This window comes from Cornus florida, unplaced genomic scaffold (assembly GCF_030987335.1).
Source record: "Cornus florida cultivar Cherokee Brave unplaced genomic scaffold, ASM3098733v1 CherokeeBrave_3.0.0_Hap2_Chr03, whole genome shotgun sequence".
Classification (NCBI taxonomy): Eukaryota; Viridiplantae; Streptophyta; class Magnoliopsida; order Cornales; family Cornaceae; genus Cornus; species Cornus florida.
The window spans coordinates 48,630,856-48,652,273 of NW_026775573.1; the positions used below are offsets into that span (position 1 = coordinate 48,630,856).

The 21,418-nt window shown below is 38.1% G+C and overlaps 1 pseudogene; it reads left to right on the forward strand.

Moving 5' to 3' along the window:
* Positions 1-5,099: 5,099 nt before the first annotated feature.
* LOC132301860 (small nucleolar RNA R71) lies at positions 5,100-5,198 on the forward strand (annotated as a pseudogene).
* Positions 5,199-21,418: the final 16,220 nt, after the last annotated feature.

Below are 21,418 nucleotides of genomic sequence, written 5' to 3' on the forward strand. Positions count from 1 at the left end.
GAACCTCTCTCGGGGTGTTCGTGAGGATGAATAGGGTAGCGCTGGTCTATGAGAATCTGGGTGATGAGGTGGCCGAAGGGGAGAGACTTAGCCCATCCGGGCGTCTTCTTATTGATGTACTCGTCATAAAGCTTCCTCATCATGCTCCAGATGAGCGTGGGAATGGACACCAAGTGCCCGGTGTAAAAGGCGTAGAGGGCTGTCAAAGAATCGCCCCTCCTCTGAATCTTGTGCCCCGCCATGTATATATTCTGGAAGAGCACAGAATCGGTGAACCAAAGGTCATCTGGAAGGAATGTCCGAGTGGCGAAGGTCTCGCCACTGGCATGATGACCTGTAAGAAAGACCGTCATGTCGGCGTATGAAGGCCTGTATAGCCTCGAATATGTGTCCTGAAGCTCCGGAGGACATCTGTGTGGACAGTGGCAAGAGCGGGCTAGTGAGTCCACTGTGATGGTGATCAGATGGCCATCTACAGAAGTGACCAGCTTGGCTGTGGTACGCGGGGATGGTCGGAGGTTCTGGTAGAACAACCGTACCAATCGCAGGTAGACCGACTCTATGACTGGGGCAAGAATAGCTGTCAGGCCCCTCTGAATGATATCATAGTAAGCGGATCGGGTCAGCACCTATCTAGAGAAGAAGGCCGTGTCGAACACTGACTCACAGTCGACCGTCATATGCGCATATCTAGGCGCGGGCCTATCACGCTCCAGATGAGCTGGCGAAGCTGGCTGAGGTGAATGAGCAGGCTGAGGTGAATGCTCAGCTCCGATATATGGTGGAGATGGTGAAGGTGTAAATGCAGGATGAGCCACAGAGGTGGATGGTATATGGTCATCCTCAGCCTCATAAGATGCGGTGGGGTAGCCTGTGCTGGCTCCTCCTGTGCATGAGAGGGCTCTACTGGCTCTTCTATCCGTGGTCTAATGTGTCGGTGGGGCCCGTGTTGCCTGTTGGCAACGGTCTTCCTCTTAACCATGGCCTGCAAAAAAAAAAAAAAAAAAAAAAAACTTGCAATGGGAGTTAGTACCAGAGTAAGAAATTTTAAGCACAATATAGAAATATGTATATCAACTAAAATAGACAAAACAAATATGACATGAATTTGTGCAAGTGGCAGGATGTGAAACATGTTAAACAATGTAAGTATAAAATGCATCCAATGTGGAATATCACAGGCATTGGGTATATATGAGATAGCATGAACATAAGATATGATGAATAAAGTGTGTGTGTAAGATCTGTGAAGTTCGATCGATTATAAAAAGGAGTGAGATCGATCACAAAAGTTGGATCGATCAAAAATAGGTGAGATCGATCTCACAACTTCGATCGATCGAGGACATGAGTTCGATCGATCTCTTAAGATCGATCTAAGATACAAGTTCGATCGATCGAACTGTGCGACGATGAAAACTCAAAGGTCACAGATCTGTAACTTTGGAAGCACGGGGCCCACACGAACGTGTTCGTGGGCCCATCAATACAACAAATCAATCAATCCTAGCCACTGTTCAAAGCCCATACTCCCAAATCGAATCAAATCATCAAAAATATATACACATATATATATAGACACAAATGTTTTAAGCTTCAACAATGGAAGATTTTGCCATGTATATAGCATGTATTCAACATATAAAGCATATATGCACAAGATTGAAGCTTAAATCATGAGGGACATTCTCGGATGTTACCTCAAACGATGAGAGAAGTGGAGATGTGGAAGAGTGAAAATGAATCCGAGAAGGGAGAGAGAGATTGATGCTTAGATACTCGCCGGAAAGTTCACCGGAGGTGGGAGAGGTGATGGCACAATGGCGACGGAGAAGAGGGTTAGGGTTTGCAGAGAGGGTGAGATCGATCTAAGGTATCGGTCTAGAAAACCCTCGGTTCTATTTTTAAAAACATTCCCAACAGAGTTCGATCAATCGAACTTCAACTGAGATCGATCGAACTTTGATGAACTCTCTTCAAAGTATTTTTGGATTTTTGAAATTTTTGAAAATTGCAAAATTAAAATTAAAAATTGGAATTAAAATTAAAAATTGTAAAATAAAAATAAAATAGAATAAAATATTTTTGGTTTTTTTTTTATTAAATTAATTGAATAAATAATAATAATTAAAAACTAATTAAAGTATTTTTGAATTTTTTGAAAACTTTTTGAAAAATAACATAAAATGAAATAAAATGAAAATAAAATAAAATGAAATAAAAATGAAAATATTTTTTAATTTTTGAAAATTTGAAAAGTCAAAATAATAAAATGGAGAACTAAGATCAATCGAAACAAGAGTTCGATCGATCAGACAGAGAGCAAAAATATGCAAGTTTTTGGCTCAAAAAATTGGCTAAGTGTTGGAACTTGAAGATCGATCGAACTTTGAAGTTGGATCGATCGAAGAACTTCTTGATCGATCTTAGAATGTTTCGATCGATGAGACAAAGAGGTGAAATATGCAGGTTGTTACAGGCTCAAAATTTTTCTAAGTGTTGAATCATGAGATCGATCGAACTTGAAAGTTGGATCGATCGAAGGTCTCTTGATCGATCTAAGAATTGGTTCGAACAATGGGACAGAGAGGTGATTTGGATGTAGGTTTCTGCAGTTCAAAAAATTTTCTAAGTGTTGGATGCAGAATGGAGTTCGATCGATCGAACTCAGGTTTGAGATCGATCGAACTATGCAGAATGCTCAATAATGACATGAAAGCTCATGCAATCCTCACCAAAGTTCCTTTCAATGCATATGAGAACCAAAAACAAGTATCTAGACTTCACAAGAAATGAAATTTAAGATAGAAATAGGGGAGGAATAGGGTTTTGACATCCTACGAAATGTCGTTGCTAGTCTTTAACGTCTCTAGCAAAACATTGGGCTCTTTTAGCCCAGATCAAAGATTTTATAATGCATCCCCTCCTTGTTGGGGTGATAGATGCTTTGAACTCCACCCAACAAATGGTTCGTTGAAGAACTTGTTGGATTAAGCTCAAAGGAAACCTTTGGTCCCTTGTCTATGCAATCACAACCTTTGGGCTTCCATGCCCTTTTAAAGCAAGAATTTGAAATAAGATTTTAAGAATACAAGGTTGAAGATGATCCTTTGGAAGTTTTGGTCTTACACAAAAGCTCATTTCCTTGACATTGAAGATCATGACATTTATCTACAACATTAACCTCTCCTTTATATTTGTCAAATGAATTGGGTGTGGGATTAAAGATATTCAACTTCACCTTCATGTGGCCAAATGAGATCTTCATTTTCCCCGTCCTACAATTGATGTTGGCATTAGCGGTTGCTAAGAAAGGACGGCCAAGGATAACAAGAATTTGGCTCTAAGGATTGGGGACCGGCTCCGTGTCTATGACAACAAAATCAACGGGAAAGAAGAATTTGTCAATTTTAATCAAAACATCCTCAATTATACCTCTAGGCTTCTTAATGAATTGGTCGGCAAGTTGCAAAACTACCGACATCGGTTTCAATTCACCTAGGCCCAATTTAACATAAACCGAGTATGGAAGAAGGTTAACACTTGCTCCTAAGTCAAGAAGCGCCCGATTAATGATATGATCACCAATAATGCATGATGTAGTGGGTGAACCGGGGTCCTTAAACTTTAGAAGAGTGTTATGTTGCAAAATTGAGCTTACTTGCTCGGTCAAAACCACTTTTCTTGGTGCTTAGCTCTTGTTCTTCCGCTTTTGGGTGCACAAGTCTTTCAAGAATTTGGCATAAGCCGGAATTTGCTTGATTGCATCTAATAGTGGAAGATTAACTTTCACTTGCCTAAACATTTCCATAATTTCTTTGGTTTTTGCCTTTTGCTTGTCTTTTGAAATGGATCCTTTTAAGGCATCCAGAAATGTAACTTTTGGTTCAAACACTTTTTCATAATTTTCTTTTGAACTCTCTTCAACACAAGAAGTTTTTAAATCATTTTGTTTCAAATCATTTTTCAACAAAACCTTTTCAATATCATTTTTGAAAACTTCTTTTTCAAACATATTTTTTAAAACTTTCTCATTCACAAGATCATGTACATGCAATGAAGGAGGAATGGGATGTGAAATAGGACGGGTGACAACTTGAGGTTGCACCGGTTCACTCTCTTCATTGGACATTCCAACTTGATTGTCCACAATCCTACCACTCCGTAAGGTAGTCACCGCATTAACATGTTCAATGGTGTGGCCTTCCGATGAGGAATGGGTTTCCACAACACATTGTTGCTTAGGTGGGGCATTAATAGGCATCTTTCCCCTCTCTCTTGCATTGAGAGTGCTTGCTATTTGCCCTACTTGGGTTTCTAGCTTCACAATAGATTGAGAGTGAGAATGAAGCAATTGAGTGTTAGCCTCTAAAGTGCCCAAAGCATTCAAAACTTTTTCTATAAAGGCGGGACTTCTAATATTACCTTGGGAATAAGATTGGTTGGGAAAATGAGAATTAACAAATTGATTCCCTTGTGATTGATAAGGTCTATAACCTTGGGATCCTTGGTTTTGAAGTGGAGGTGGAATGTACTTCCCTTGAAAACCGGCTTGGGAAGGGTTTGAGCCCTCTCCTTGGTTTTTCCAAGAGAAATTCGGATGATTCCTCCAACTTGGATTATAATGAGTACCATAAGGATTGTTCCCTTGGTTCACAAAAGCTGCATTGACTTGTTCATTAGGTTCATTTTGCACTTATCCATGAGGACAAAGAGAAGTAGAATGAAGAACACTAGAACAAGTCATACATGTTCCATTTGATGCACGATGAGAATGGTTAGGGAAGGAAGATACTTGGTTCGCCGAGTTTTGGTTAATCAAAAATTAATCAAACCTTTGAGATAAAGACTTCATTTCGGCGGCTATTTCATTTGAATGGTCGACTTGATGTAAGCCAACACTCTTCCTACCCTGTGAATTTCTACCATTCTTGGTTAAAAATGTTCTATGCAAAGAATTTTCACTCATGCTCTCATAAAGACGCCACACGTCATCCTCATGCCTATCAATGTATGAGCCACCCATGGAAGCATCAACCATACCCTTATAGTTGTCCAATAAGCTTTCAAAGAAGTATTGAACTAATTGCCATTTGGGCATGTCATGATGTGGACACTTCCTAAGCAATTCATTGAAGCGTTCCCATGCCTCATGAAACGTTTCTCCATCCCCATGTGAAAATTCTCAAATTGAGGTTCTCATGGCATTGGTCTTAGAAACCGGATAGTACATCTTCAAGAATTCTTGTTGCATTTCTGCCCAAGAAGTGATTGAAAAAGGCCTAAGATTGTTAAACCAATACTTCACCTTGTCTTTTAAGGTGAAGGGAAAATTTTTGAGTCTTAAAACCTCTTCCGGCATGTCCGTATATTTTACGGTAGAACATACTTCAAGAAACTCATCCAAATGCTTGTAAGGTTCTTCACTTGGAAGTCCATGATAATTAAGAAGCATTTAAATTTTTTATGGCTTAATTTCATAATGATGCGCTCTAAATGGAGGTAATTGGATGCATGTAGGTGCATTATACTCATTAGGCACATAATGGTCTCTAAAAGCAAGAGGTGGATTAGCTACTTAAGGTGCAACATGAACACCTTGGTTTTGAATTCCTTGATTGATGATGGGAGGTTATGGAGCATACATTGGCCTTGGCATTCCATATGGAACTTGACCTTGTTGTTGTGGTGGTTGGTGAATGAATGACCTAGGCATGCCTAATGGTACTTGTATGTTCTCATTGTGCACATTGGGATGAAGGATACCTTGTTGGTCTACGTGACCAAGGTCCTCAACATGATCATTATTATGGTCATCCATTGATAGATTGGCTCTATTTGAACTTCCTCTTCCCCTAGGATTTCTAACGATGGATTCAAGATGCAAATCAAGTGGGACAAGAGTTGATCTCAATGAACGACGTCCATGCATGCACAATGCAAAACACAACAAGCACAAAGAATGACAAACACTATGCCTTCACAACAATGTAATTAAACTTCTTCCACAAACACTTAATTCATACTCCCATGCTTTCACAACAATGATGCAAGAACAATTAAAAATAAGCCTCCACGCGGGCCGAAGATTTAACTAAAGGATTGAGTAAAGAAAGTCTCACAAAGGTCCTTTAGCACTTCAACTCCAAATTTGTAGCTTAGCTTAGCAAATTTTTAGAATTTTTAGCTTTTTTTTTTCCTTGCTTGCTTAGCTTGAATGCTCCTTTGCTTGCTTCCTCTCCAACAATACACCTAGTTAAGTAAGAACAACACAATAAGTAACCAAAAAGAAAAATAAAAGTAAAGTAAAGACACGATCAAAAGAGTACTAATCCTAATTTATTCCACAAATCTGACGTTGCCTAATCAAATCAATCAAATCCCCAGCAACGGCGCCAAAAACTTAGTGGTTGTGTCTCCGCACCACGAGCTTAAGAGTGTGCATTAAGGCGAGGGCCAAAAGTTTTACATTTATAGATGCCACTACTACTTTTCACTATAAATATAGCTAAGGCGAGTAAGGATCGTCCCAAGGGATTATGAGGATCGAACAAGGTCGTGGAATCGCTATTAGGGCTAGTAGGTCGAGTGATCAAACAATTGATTGGTTGGTTGATTAGAGAGCAACTAAATTCAACTAAGTGATAACAAAGGAATTCAATTAAGAGTAAGTAAGAGAGAGAGAGATCTTGGGGTTTAGAGATCACCACCAAGCAATGCATTTCTATACCGTTGACAAGTGACTAATGAGGGCAAATGGTGTGTTGTAATATTGAAATGTGTGTGTGTGTTTGGTTGATTCAACAAGCAATGATGACTAGTTAAGCATGTATTTTCTAAACATCATGTGAAATGCACAATATATCTAAGCAATGAAGCATATATTGTCTAAACAACAAGTGAAAGGCATAATAGATCAAGACAAGTCATTAATCCTTTCATTAAGCTCACAATCCAAATACAACACAAGGATAGAGACATATACATCTTGTATTCAAAAGCTTGGATCATCAAACAACAAGCATAAATTGACCTCCCATTTAACACTACACTACAACTACACTACATCTACACTACTAGCATGAAAATAAAATAGGGAAAAGGCACAATCCATCAAGGAATAAGTATGAACCATCAAGAAAATCACAAGAGCATTCCTTTAAGCACTATGTTTTGACAATCTCCAAAACATAAAATCTAGAGACAAGCACATGAACATCTACTCTAGCATATATAAACATATGGATAAAATGAAATGATCAATTGGAAGCATTAAACCACATAAATCATTGAATAAACAAGATCTATATATATCAAAGTGTCAAAACATCAATTACAACACTAATCCCTCAATAATACACAAGATTAAGATATAGAAAGCATGCTTGGGGCTAACTCTAGCTCCAAAAGGATGTCTAGCCACTCATGGTGATGTTGTTCCAACCCTCAAGGGCTAACTCCATGGAAGAAATCTGCTCCTTGTTGATGAAGAACTCCAATGGTGTCTCTAGCCTCCTCCTCCTCTAAACTTGCTCTCCAAGAGATGATATGAAAATGATATTGGCTCCCCCTTGTAAAAAGCAATCCTTATCCTTATATAGGTAGGTCAAATGACACCTAAAATGAGCTGGGGTCGTGCACACAATATTCCCTAATGATTGGATAAAGGACAACTTTCAGTGAGATAGAAATTTAACTTTTTCGCACTGGAGGAAGTTCGATCGATCGAACCTTGGAATGGATTGATCGAACTGGCTGGGATCCATCGAACTTAGGCTGCATCGATCCAACTGGTTGAGCTTTTTGGGAAAAGACAAATCCGAGATATTTTGGGAGATTTTTTATGGAAAAAGGACAAAAGTGGTTAGTGGGTGGTATAGCTGTGGATAAGATCAATCATTTGAATAAGGATAAAAGTATTCAATCGATCGAAGGGTGGTGTTGGATCGATCAAACTTTTGAACTTTATGCTTTTGGGCCAAGGCTTGGACCTATCTTAAAGTGCTGAGATCGATCGTTGTTCGATTGATCGAACCTTGAAGTTGGATCGATCGAACTTTGCTACTTCCCACCTTTGGCTTCATTTGCTTTCTTCTTTCTCCACTTTGCTCCTTTCTTTGTTTAATCCCAAAATTGCTTCAATTAAGCTCTTATTTGGCTGAGTTAGCTTATTTTCAGGATAAGTGCCTGAAAATGAAAATAATACGAAATCAATCTAAAATGGTAAAGTAAGATAGATAAAGGTGCTAGAATGCCTAAGCTTAAGGGGTTTAAATACGCACTTTTCAGCGCTCATCACCTCTATCGTTAGGTCAAGGTAAGTTAGGTTTATTTTTCCCTATTAAATTCAATATCATTCAAGCATGTTATTACACATATATCAACTAGAACATATAGTCATGTAATTTTTTTTAATCAATTTAATCATTTACTAGGAAATCAACTCAAATTAGCATGCTAAGTAGCAAATTACGAAGGAAATTCACAAATGAGTAAGAGATTTGTAAATTAAGAACCCCTGCCTTCAAGAAGATGAAAAATCCCCAATTTATGCCTTAGAATTCGAAATCCCTAGGGTGCACCAAAGCTGAAATTGTTTATATCTATGTGAAGATCTTGCCGAACTCTTCATTTTGCCGCAAACGGCATCCAAAAATTCCCACCGGTTGAGAAAAAAATCAAAGATAAAAGTTTTGATGCAAAAAGCAAAGAAAAAAGAAGAGAAGAGAAAGAGAGAGAGGTTCAGTCTCTTGGTCATACAAAATGGGTGAGTGGTGGGCCCCACCACCAAAATCCTACTTTGACTTTTCCTTTTTCTTTTCTACCACGCATATATATGTATACACACCACAATAAATCATATGAACACATCAAAATAAAGTGGATGAAATGCAAATGAACCCCACTAAAACTCCTGTACCCGACAATGCCGACGGCGGGTCCCACACGGGACCGTCCGGCCCAAAAAATGAAAAAATGCCTAAATGACAACTCTTGCATTTCCAAGAGTTCTAAACTCAATGGAATGCCCCAACCAACTCTCTGACACACCCCACGGTGTCCAGTACGCAAAACGTGAAAAGACAAAATTGCCCTTGCCAAAAACAGAAAATTCCAAAAATAGAAAATGATGAAAATTAAAAACATCACAAGTTGTACTAAATGAATAAAATTATGCCAACAAGGAGTTTTCTTAGCTGATTTCCCTTCAGCCGATTTTACATTTAGCTCAATCGGCAGGACTGCATCATGTCCAAAAGTCCATTGATCGGCAAACATAACCTCACTACAATAAGCAGGCTGAAGTAAAGGGTATGAATCAACTAACTTTTGTTGGAGGTTAGCAATCACATGCCCCCCAGTAGCCGCTGGTAGTGCTGGTGGACATTGCTGAACTACCTCAGCCTGGATTAGGGCTAAAAACTAAGCTATCATTGCTTTAATCTCCTAATTCTCCTACTGATAATTGGCAAGTACTTGATTAAATTCTCCCATTTGGAGATTTAGTTGGGATCTTATTTCTCTCATTTGTTGATTTATTACATACCGATAATTGGCTGCTAAAACATACCGATAATCGACTGTTGGCGTCTACCGATAATCGACTGCTGGAACATGCCGATAATCAACTGCTGGAATATGCCGATAATCAGTGGCTGTTGGCGTCTGCTGATAGTCGATTACTAAAATATGCCGATAATCAGCGATTGTTTGCATCTACCATTTATCGAATGTTGGCGTCTGCCGATAATCAGCTATTAGAACCTGCCAATAATCAGCTGTTAGAACCTGCCAATAATCTACTGTTGGCATCTGCCGATAATCGACTATTAGCGTCTACCAATAATCAGCGGCTGTCGGCGTCTATCGATAATTGACTACTGGAACATGCCGATAATTAGCAACTGGTTGCTGATAAATGTCTGGCCAACCATATGGCTGATTAGAATACTGGTACATCAGCTGATTTGACTGATCAGAATACTTGTACATCGATTGAGAAGTCAACTGCATATTTTTACTAGAAATCACTCACCTAGTGGGGTCCCACCGGGCTTGCCAAAAATGTTGACGCTAAAATCAACTGGTTAGATCCGATTCTAAATCGATGTAATACGGGCGTGCCAGAACCAATTACATGGTTCAAGTGTAAATTGTCAACTACAGTCCCTTTAAGAAGGTTGACTTTCAGACGATGTGACAAAAAAGGAACAGTAAAACTCCTCTTTTGAGTTCAGAATTGCCTTAAAAGGACTTTTACAATGAATAATTTATAGTAATAGATTGAGAATAGAAAGGGGAGAAAATCTAGATATAGAAAGAGATATAAGGAAAGAAATAGAGGGAGAGAAATAGAACGAGATAGAAAAATTGCAAGGATGTTATATAGGGAAAATAGCTTGAGAAAGTAAACATAATAAATTAAAGATTCTGAGGGTGTTGGACCTCTTTCAAAGCATACCTACAATTACTTATAGAATAACGTAAAAACAAAACTACTAACTTCAAGTACTTGACTTACTTAATGACTCTATCACATAACAAACAATATATTTAAATTAAACTATCTTTAGGATAACTACTAATATTTAACTAAAACCAACTAAAAGATAAATACTAAAACTATGATCTTAAAGGCTTTTCTCATCTTTATGACTCTTACATGAAATTCCAACTCTAATCCATGTGAAAATACTATCCACCTGTAGTTCAAACACTACCATGTCATTACCCATGCGACTTTACCAACAAGGGTGTCAACACTCAGCCCCTTGCGCATATGGGCTCAATCACCGTCGGGATCCAGATCATCCAACAAGACGGCACCGATTGCGCAGTCTTTTCTGAAGCACGACCATCTACCGTCCCTCCTCTCCGGCTATTCAAGCCACCGGCAACATCGTGACCGTCGTCCTATAATCCACCACCATCCCACATTTACCTCCTCTATCAACCCTTTTCATGCTCTCTGGCGCCGGAATCCGCCACTTCCCAAATCGTATAATATGTAAAACACCCAAATAAATTAAACCACCCAAAATTTATATTGCTAATGGTTGTTGAATAAACAAATTATGCACAATTTTTTCTTAAACTCTAGGGTTATAATACAATAATTTTGTTTGGTCAAAGCCATGATTATTTATTACTGCAATTACTTAAAATATATATTTTTTAATTGTATGATTGGATATATGTGGAGTGTTGTACTTTATTTATCTGGACAGAGTTAATGCATTTTGAATTTTCTGAGAACCAGCCCGGCGACGACATGGCATTAGGTTTGGAGGCAGAGATGAAGGTGAAGGTGGAAGAGAACAGGGTGAGGGAGAGAAGAGGGCAATTGTGTCTTTTTATTATATCTGATATTTCATAATAAATCTGATTTTAATATTAAGGGTAATTTCATCTTTTCAGAAGATTTAAGGCCTTATTTGGATAGAATTTCATACGAGGGGGTGTCTTTGTCCCAAAATAAGTTAAGTTTCATCTGTGCGTCCTTTTGGCAAACCTCAGGGGTGTTGCTGTACTTTACCCTGTTATTATTATTACTATAACACTTTATCAAATAAACATGTAGTTTATCAAACATATTCTAAAACTTTACCACTTAGCCAATCACATAGTCGCTTTGCACATAAACACATTTCAACTGAGCATGCTTAAATTTAATAGCTACATCATCAATTAATTACATAATAACTAGTCATGTTTTCAACTCTACAAACAAATATCACGTAAGCATGTAATAGCATCAATTCAAATTCTGATTCCCATCGAGGTCAACCTTACCCATCATCCTTAGGTTTTTGAACCTAAAGCTCTAATACCAACTTTGTAACGGCTCAAATCCGGGGGTCCAAACCATTATCTGGGTCCTTACCCGAATCCGAGGACACAAAAGGCGAAAGGGTCATTTGGGGTCTAGAAGACTCTTGAAGTAGTCCTCACTAAAACCATCATAACTTCCTCTACAATTGGGTTATATGGATGAGATTGGTCCCATTGGAAAGCCAACTTAAAATCCATGAAATTAAACTCTAGTTTGACCCAATTTGTTGTTAAAATGAAGGAGATAAGGTCAAATGAAGATGGGTCTTAAAAACTTGTGACTGGGCTATTTTGATCTGCTGAAACCCTATGTCAGCCGGCCGAAACTGGAGATTTGGTCGACTAACAATGACGGTCAGCCGACCGAAACAATAATCCTGAAATCCAAAAATGCACTGTCACTCGGCTAGCTTATATCATCAGCCAGTCGACAGGCCTTGAAAGCATGAGAAAATATCAGTTTTTAGTTTCTCAAGACCTTTAACACACCCGGGCTCATTTATGAACTTAAAAATGAAGTGACCCTATCCCAAAAACATCTATTTAATCGAATACCACGACAACTTGACATCCATGTATTTATATAAACGTTAAACGAACTTAATACATCACATAGGATAAAATGAATCCGGTTACATTTTTATATGGCCATAAGGCCGTACAAGGGATAGAAATCCTAATGAGACCACAAAAGGCAAATGAATGGTCTCAAAACCAATTCTAACTGCAAAATTAATACAAGTCATAGCTTAAGCTTAAAACAAAACAAGTACATACTTCATTATAATTTTTCCAAACTTAAGATAATACTTGGTTCCAAAAGTATAATTTACAATTATTTCAATTTAAACAAAACAGTTGGTAGCTATCCAAAATAAATCCCCATCCTCACTCTGTTCAATTCTAAGTCTCGGTACCTAAAAAATGGTTATAATAAAGGGGTGAGCACCACCGCTTAGTAGAGTATGCCAAAGGCATGGCTCTTAAAGCCCCGTGAATAAACACATATAGAACGGGAGATCAAGAAAAGAGGATCATGTTATTCCGGAGAAAATAATAAAATAAACTATGCATGGCATTAGCGACAATATAAATGTATTAACTTGATCACATTCACACACACACAAGGCCATCATGAAACTAACAATGCAATCAATGCTTATGCCACTTTGCACATTTTTGGGCATTGCTACACAAACCTATCTCCCTATATATTGCATACTCTCCCTTTATCTTATGTAATGTTTCCAATTTTTACCATTTTTCATTTTCTGGAATTTTTTTATTTTTCGAGTGTATTTTTGTCTTTTTTTGTTTTGCGTGTCAGACACCGTGGAGTGTGTTAGGTGTGTCTGAGAATTGGTTGGGGCATTTCATTGAGTTCAGGACTCTTGGAAATACACTGGTTGCCATTTCGGCATTTTTCCGTTTTCGGGCCGGAAGGTTTCAGGTGGGACCCGCTACCGGGGTTGTTGTGTACGAGGGTTGCGTAGCGGTTCCATTGCATTTCATGTATTGTTATTTTATGCATAATTTTATGGTGGTGTGTTAAAATTGTGTGGTTGGAATTTAATTTATATATATATATATATATATAGTAAAAGGTGTTATTTTTTAAAGTGAGTGGGACCCACCATCTTTATTTCTCTTAATGGCCTTAAGGACATTTTTTTTTCACTCATCAAATCACTCTCTCTCACACCACTATCTCTTTCCCTCATAATTCTTTTTTTCTTTTTCTTTTGCCATCAATTTAAGGCTTGATCTAGCTTTCCCCTTGGGAATTTGATAGTGCCACTTAAGGCAAAGTTAGAGAGCTCGTCGAGCTCTTCATTTTGATCGGAGTAAATCACCATTTGGCCAACCCTGGGATTTTTTAAATTAGGGCTTGGAATTGAGGCTTCTTGCATCCTTTGAGGTAAGGGTTTCCTAAGGCCCAATCTCTTTGATTTTGTGAATTATCTCTTCAATTGAATGTATAAACTTGCTTAAATTTTTTATTAAATTCTTGAGACATGTGTTTTATGTGTATATACATGATCTTATGTGTTGTTAAATGTATGTGACTATGTGTTGATTATTGTGTTATGAAAAAACATGTTTTAAGTGATTTTATTCCATGCCTTGTGTATTTAAATTATCATAATTATAATGTGAAAGCATGGTATTTGTATTGCACAATTTCTCTTAAATATGATATGTGGTTTAAATGTGAATATGTGAAGAATTATGGTATGGAAAGGCATGATGCATTCATGCATGACATTGGGCAAGAAAAAAGGAATTTTTTGATTTAAAATGGAAAGAAAGAAAAATGGTTTCGGGAAAAAGTTTTGATGAAAAGTTTTGCGAAAATCCAGTCTCCTAGGAGTTGCCTAAGGTTCGTGGCGTTAATGCGACCTAGAGGGAACTAAGGAGACTGCCCTAGCGTGGTTGAGTTACCTAGGCTCCAAATGACGCCATGGAGTTGCCATGGGTCAAGGACAGTTAGCCAACCTTTCTCTCGTGCCGCAATGGAGTTGCCATGGGACGGGTTACACTAACGGTTTGGAAATGATGACGGAAAAGGTTTTGGAAATAGGGAGCGACATCGCATGACATTGCATTCCATAGCATGGCATGGTTCGTTTATGACTTGGATTATTGTTGTTGATATTATGGTTATATTTTTCCCTTGAGTAGCATGATCCCGTTCTTCTTTGTTCTATGTTTTGTGTGGATTCACGGGGTCATAAGAGGTGTGTCTTAGGCACCTCCTACTGAGCAGTTGGCTCACCCCTTTATTAATAATATTTTTTAGGATACAGAAAGGAAGTGGTGGACGACAATCCACCACAAGTTTAGTCAGGTTGATAGAGACTTGGACTTCTTTTGTGCTTGATGTGTATGTATATATACCACCCTTTTGTTGTAAATTATGTTAGGTGCCTTTTGTATCTAATTCATGGGTAGAAATGGTTTTGAGACCATCTTCTTGTATCTTGTGGTCTAATTATGATTTTGAAATCCATATAAGGCCTTAAGGCCATATTTTGATGTATGACGGACTTATTTAACTTTAAATGGTGTAACGGACTCATGTATGGTTTCATTTCAATGTATTGGTACCCAGTTGTGTTGTTTTCATCACCAAATTTATGTTTTGGGACAGGTTTAAACTTTGAATAAGGTCACCAAGGGACCAAATAGGGTACCCATGTTTATGTTCACAATTTTAGGCCTTTTCTGGGTAAAAATTTAGGTTCTAGTCATCTTGGACCGATTCAGCCCTATTAAACCAGTTCAAGAGGTACTTTTGGTTCACTGTTGGGCACACTACCCATGTTGAACCGGTTTAGCCCCATTGAACTCTTTAAGTCCCCCAGCGTGAACATTTTATCTTGGCAGCTTGTCAGTTTTGATCACCTGACTTCGGGCGGTCATAACTTCTTCGTTCCGAATCCAAATAGGGTCATTCTTGAGTCCATTTTTAAGGATTTTGGGTTAGCTTTCCAATGAGACCAACCTCATCTTCAAATTCCATTCATGTTGATATATATGGTTATTTTAGTGGAATAGTGTCAGAATTTCCCTTGAACCTAGTAAAGGCACTTTTCGGAAATCATAACTATTAACTGTATCACCTCTTCAAACATCATGGAATGACTACAATGATTGTTTTTAACTTCATCTGACTAGTTTAAGGGTAGATTATCCTCTCATTTTGTAAAATGACCATTTTACCCCTAGTGTGTCCTCGGGTTTGGTTAAGGACCCGGTTAGCAATTCGAACCTCCGATTCGGGTCGTTACATCTTACTTCCATCATTTATATACATCTCATATACATCTTCAAGTGCATAATTCTCATTATATTATTGCATACACTCAATTGCATATCTTGATTATTGCCTTGACATTGAGTATTGAAGATTAAAACTTGGGATTTGAAGATTAAATTTGGAGTTTGTGTTTGAAAGAGAATTTTAAAGGATTTAGTTGCGATTGAGTTGAGATTTTGGGTTGTTGAAGTGATTGAAGACTTGGGTTTTAACATTGTAGAATTGATTTTTGGGGGATTTGAAGGTCTAAACTAAGAATTCTCAAGTACAAAGTTCGGGGTGCACGCCAAGTGTTCGATAAAATTACCAAGTGAAGTTCAAAGCTTCAAACCAAAATTTTTTTAACATCAAATGGCTCCAAGAATATCCAAAAAAAGCCAAGGATAAAGGAATTGCAGTTCCAAGGCCTCCCAAAAGAGCGAGAACCACTATCTCCATTCGTGAACCTCAAGAGGGTTCAAATGCTCCTAGGGACATGCTGTCGTTTCCTATGGACTCGGGTTCTCCTACCACTGAGGTACCAAATGGGCATCCTTCAATCTGATACTAGGAAGGTATTATTCACTCATGATCACTTCTATAATAAGCACACATGGAAGGTGTATACAAAAGTTTACAAATGCGGGCCAATGAAATCTGAACGAAATGTGAATCTAAAGAAGCTCAGAAATAGTGCGGGTCACAAGCTCGTAGAGTACATTGAGAGGAACAGCTGGCTCTTCTTCACTACCATAGAGCGTGCTGGAGTTATGTGTTTCAAATTAATTACTTATTAATTTCCTAAAATTCCAACAGATGTCTTAATGAAGTTTTAATAAACTATAAATAAAGTTTTCTTCATTTAATGTATTAACTTACTTTAACTTATATGTTATTTATGGAAATTAAATACCTTCATTAATATAAGTTAATTACATCCCCATTACTATCCCCATTACTACTAGTATAAATAGTAGGCTTACGAATCCTACAATATACACTCTCTCTAAACTAGTTAGAGTTAATTAAAAGATATTTGAAAAGTGTTTTTTTTCAAATTATTGAGTTTGAGTGTGTGAGTTTCATATTTTCTGTTGATCGGACGGAGATAAATACACAGGTTCATAAAGAAGAAGTGCAACCTTTATGAACATACAGTTTTGATATCTGGGCTTAGTTGAATCCCGGAGATAGTGCTGCCACTTGTCTTCCGTTGCACGTGGGAGAGGCTTCAACTATCTTCAAGAAGCGATTACGCGCCTCTAAGCCTTGATATTCCCCGTTTTAATATATTGGTTCCAACAATTTGAAGATAGTTTTCTCTCCAATGGCTTCATCATCGTTGCTGTCCAACGCTATTTCTTCAGTTTTTCAACCGAATATCGAGGCTTTTGATGGTAAAAATTACTTTCGTTGGAAAGGAAAAATGGAATTTTGCCTTCGACAATTGAAAATTGCTTATGTCTTGACTGAGCCATGTCCAACTCCTCCAGGAGACAAGACGCCATCTGATCAAGTTAGTTCGATCAACGAGAAGATCTCAAGGTGGATTGACAATGATTACTTTTGTCGTAATCATATCCTTAATGGTATGGTTAACACCTTTTATGATCAATACTCGAAGAAATGCAAGACCGCCAAAGAGTTGTGGGACATTCTCAAATTAGTCTACACAACTGAGGAGGCTTGCACCAAAAATTTCTTGGCTTCTAATTATGTGGGCTTCAAGATTGAAGATGGAAGGTCAATCTTTGAGCAAGCACAGAAATTTCAACTCATAGCAAATGATATTATTGCTGCTGGAATGTCTCTTGATGAGAACTTCCATGTAGGGGTTATTATTACAAAACTCCCTCTATCTTGGAAGGATTTTAGGAATAAACTCATGCACAAAAAGGAAGATATTACTCTAGAGCAATTAATGCAACACATCTTCATTGAAGAAGAAACCAAAAATCGTGATGTCAAGCAAGATTCTAAAGAAACAACAGTAAAAGCTCATGTTGTTGAGGAAAGGTCTCACAACAAAACCATTAAGAAGAATCACAAGAAGAATGATTTGAAAGCCAAGTCTTCTGAAATACGTTTTGGCTCCGGTGCAAATCCAAAAGACAAAGGGTGTTTCTATTGTCATAAGATCGGTCATTTTGCTAAAGATTGTCGAAAACGAAAGGCTGATCTCATGAACCAGAAAGAGCCTAAGAAATACGCTAAGGAAGATCTAACTGCTGTAATCACTGAGGCTTTTGTCATTGGAACCTCAGTGGAGTGGTGGATTGATACTGGAGCAACTCGTCATATTGCAACGAATCTTAACTCTTTCAAAACCTACGAAATAGTGGGGGATGGAATGTCAATGTTCATGGGAAATTCTTCCTCTTCCAAGGTTGTGGGTAAAGGAAGCGTGGACTTAAAGTTTACTTCCGGAAAAGTGATTACTCTGAAAGATGTGCTACATGTTCCAGATATTCGCAAGAATTTGGTGTCTGGTGCCCTCCTCTCCGAGCATGGATTCAAGATGGTTTTTGAATCTGATAATTTCATTCTGTCTAAGAATGGTGTGTTTGTCGAGAAAGGCTATGCTGCAAATGGTATGTTTAAACTTAATGTTGAAAATGAAGTAATTTCTGCTTATATTGCTGAGTCAATTGATTTATGGCATGGTAGATTAGGCCACGTGAATTTTAAGTCTATTAATCAAATGGTTAATGAGGGGTTAATCACAGTTTGTGATAAAACACATATGGATCAATGTGTGACTTGTAGTAAATGCAAAATTACTAAGAAAACCTTCTATTCGATAGAGAGGAAATCCACTCTATTGGAATTGATCCATACTGATGTATGTGAAATGGACTTTTTATCACGTGGAGGGCATCGTTACTTTATCACATTTATTGATGATAATTCTAGATATACCTATGTCTATACTTTACGATCTAAAGATAAAGCTTTAGACAAGTTCAAGGCATATAAAGCAGAAGTTGGAAAGCAACTGAATTCAAACATAAAAGTTATTCGATCAGATAGAGGAGGAGAATACATCAAGTCTGAGTTTCAACATCTATGTGAAGATGAAGGAATCGAAAAACAACTGACAGCCTCTTATACTCCTCAACAAAATGGAGTAGCTGAAAGAAAGAACAGAACTTTGACAAAAATGGTGAACTCAATGCTTACCAATTCGGGCATACCTAAAAATATGTGGGTAGAAGCTTTGTTATCTGCTTGCCACATTCTCAACAGAGTCCCACATAAGAAAGTCAATATGACTCCATATGAAGTGTGGAGAGGAAGAAAGCCGAATGTTAATTATTTCAGAGTCTGGGGTTGCTTAGCTCATGTTAGACTACCATATCAGCAGACGTCGAAGATTGGTCATAAAGGCATTGATTGTGTATTTATTGGTTATTCAACAACCAGTAAAGCCTATAGATTCTTGAATTTGGAGTCTCCTTCGCCTCATACAATCATCGAGTCAGTTCATGCGAATTTCTTCGAGAATATTTTTCCGAAGAGAGAAGGTAAAAATGAACATGATATTCCTTTAGATTCTAATACAATGAAGAGAAAATCCTCTGATCCTTCAGAAGAAATTGAACCAAGGAGGAGCTCTAGAATTGCTAAGCCAAAGTCCTTTGGACCAGACTTCTATACTCTCATGATCGAGAATGATCCTGTAACTTATTCCGAGGCGATGTCCTCACATGATGCTCCATTCTGGCGAGAAGCAATCGATGATGAAATGCATTCAATTATATCCAACAATACTTGGATATTGGTGGATCTTCCTCCTGGTTGCAAGCCAATTGGTTGCAAGTGGATCTTCAGGAAGAAATTAAAGTCAGACGGAATGCTGGATAAGTACAAGGCTAGATTGGTAACAAAAGGTTTCAAGCAGAAGAAGGAGATTGACTATTTTGACACTTTTGCTCCTGTTGCAAGAATTTCTTCTATCAGGCTTTTGATTACCTTAGCTGCTATCAATAATTTGATAATTCATCAGATGGATGTAAAGGCTGCTTTCCTCAATGGCGATCTAGCAGAGGAAATCTATATGGAGCAACCTGAGGGGTTTGTATTACCTGGACAAGAAAAGAAGGTGTGCAAATTAATCAAGTCATTATACGGCTTGAAACAAGCTCCTAAGCAGTGGCACGAGAAATTTAAGAAGGTGATGATATCTGCTGGATTTAAGATTAATGGAGGAGATATATGCATCTTCAGTAGATTTCAAGGAAACTCTGGTGTTATAATCTGCCTCTATGTTGATGATATGCTCATTTTTGGGACAGACATGGAAAATGTCATAGAAACTAAGAAGTATTTAACTTCTAGTTTTGACATGAAAGATCTTGGCGAGGCTGATGTGATTCTAGGAATCAAAATCGTGAGGTTCCAAAATGGTCTAGCACTTACGCAGTCCAGCTATATCGAGATGATTCTGAAAAAGTTTAATCACTTTTCAGATTCTGCAGTCTCTACTCCAATTGATCCTAGTGTGAAGTTGGTACGTAATCAAGGTAAAACGATGGATCAACTCGAATATTCTCGGATTATCGGCAGTCTTATGTATGCAATGTACTGCACAAGGCTAGATATAGCCTTTGCAGTGGGTACTTTGAGTAAGTACACAAGCAATCCAGGAAAGGAGCATTGGAATGCTTTGCTGAGAATCCTAAAGTACTTGAAAGGTACTATGGATTATGGATTGCACTATGGCAAATTTCCAGCTGTAATCGAAGGGTACAGCGATGCTACATGGAACTCTGACAGAGAAGACTCATTATCTGTGACTGCCTGGATCTTCACATTGGGTGGAGCAGCGATTTCATGGAAATCAAAGAGGCAAACATGTATAACTCATTCCTCTATGGAATCGGAGTTTATAGCACTTTCCTCTGCCGGAGAAGAAGCTGAATGGTTGAAAAGCATATTGGAAGATATCCCGATATGGAACAAGCCAATACCACCCTTGACAATATATTGTGACAATATGGCTGCAATACTTCGAGCTAACAGTGAGTGTTACAATGGAAAATCTAGACAGGTGCGATTAAAGCACAATCATGTGAGAAGGATCCTAGCTGATGGAATTATTTCTACTCAGTATGTGAAGTCCAAATCAAAATTGGCAGATCCATTGTCAAAGGGCTTGGGTAAGGACCAAGTGTTCGAGACATCGAAAGGGATGGGATTAAAGCCTGTAATTGAATAAGTTGTACTGTTATGGGAACCCAACCCAGTGATATTTCTCCTGGGTTCAATGGGAAAAACAAGTAACATAACAACTTGTGTGAGCACATCAATGTTCCTTTCCCTATAATGTGATGTGGTACTCAATCCTGTAACCGAGGAGGTTGAGATTTAGATCTCTTAATGAATCTATAGATCGATTTTCGATTGGAGTGTACAGGATCACTCTTGATAGATTCACCGTATAATCAATGAGGAGGCTGAGACATGAGTCTCTTAATGAATTCTATAGATCGGATTTCCGATTGGGGTGTACACAATCACTCTTGATAGATTCACCGATTTATCTTGTAATGAAGAGGGTGAGATTAAATTCTCTTAATGAGTCCATAATCGATATTCGGTTGGAGTGTGCAAGGTCACTCTTGATGGACACACCGATCTGAGTGTGGAAGTAGGGTCGCTTCTATAGGATCCAGACAGGCTTGATCCTTAACGACACTCAGAAGTACGGATTCCGGACACATGGCCGAAACGTGTCAAGCTTTAGTACTTTATCTCCGAACAGTAATGTGTGTGTAGTATTTCTTC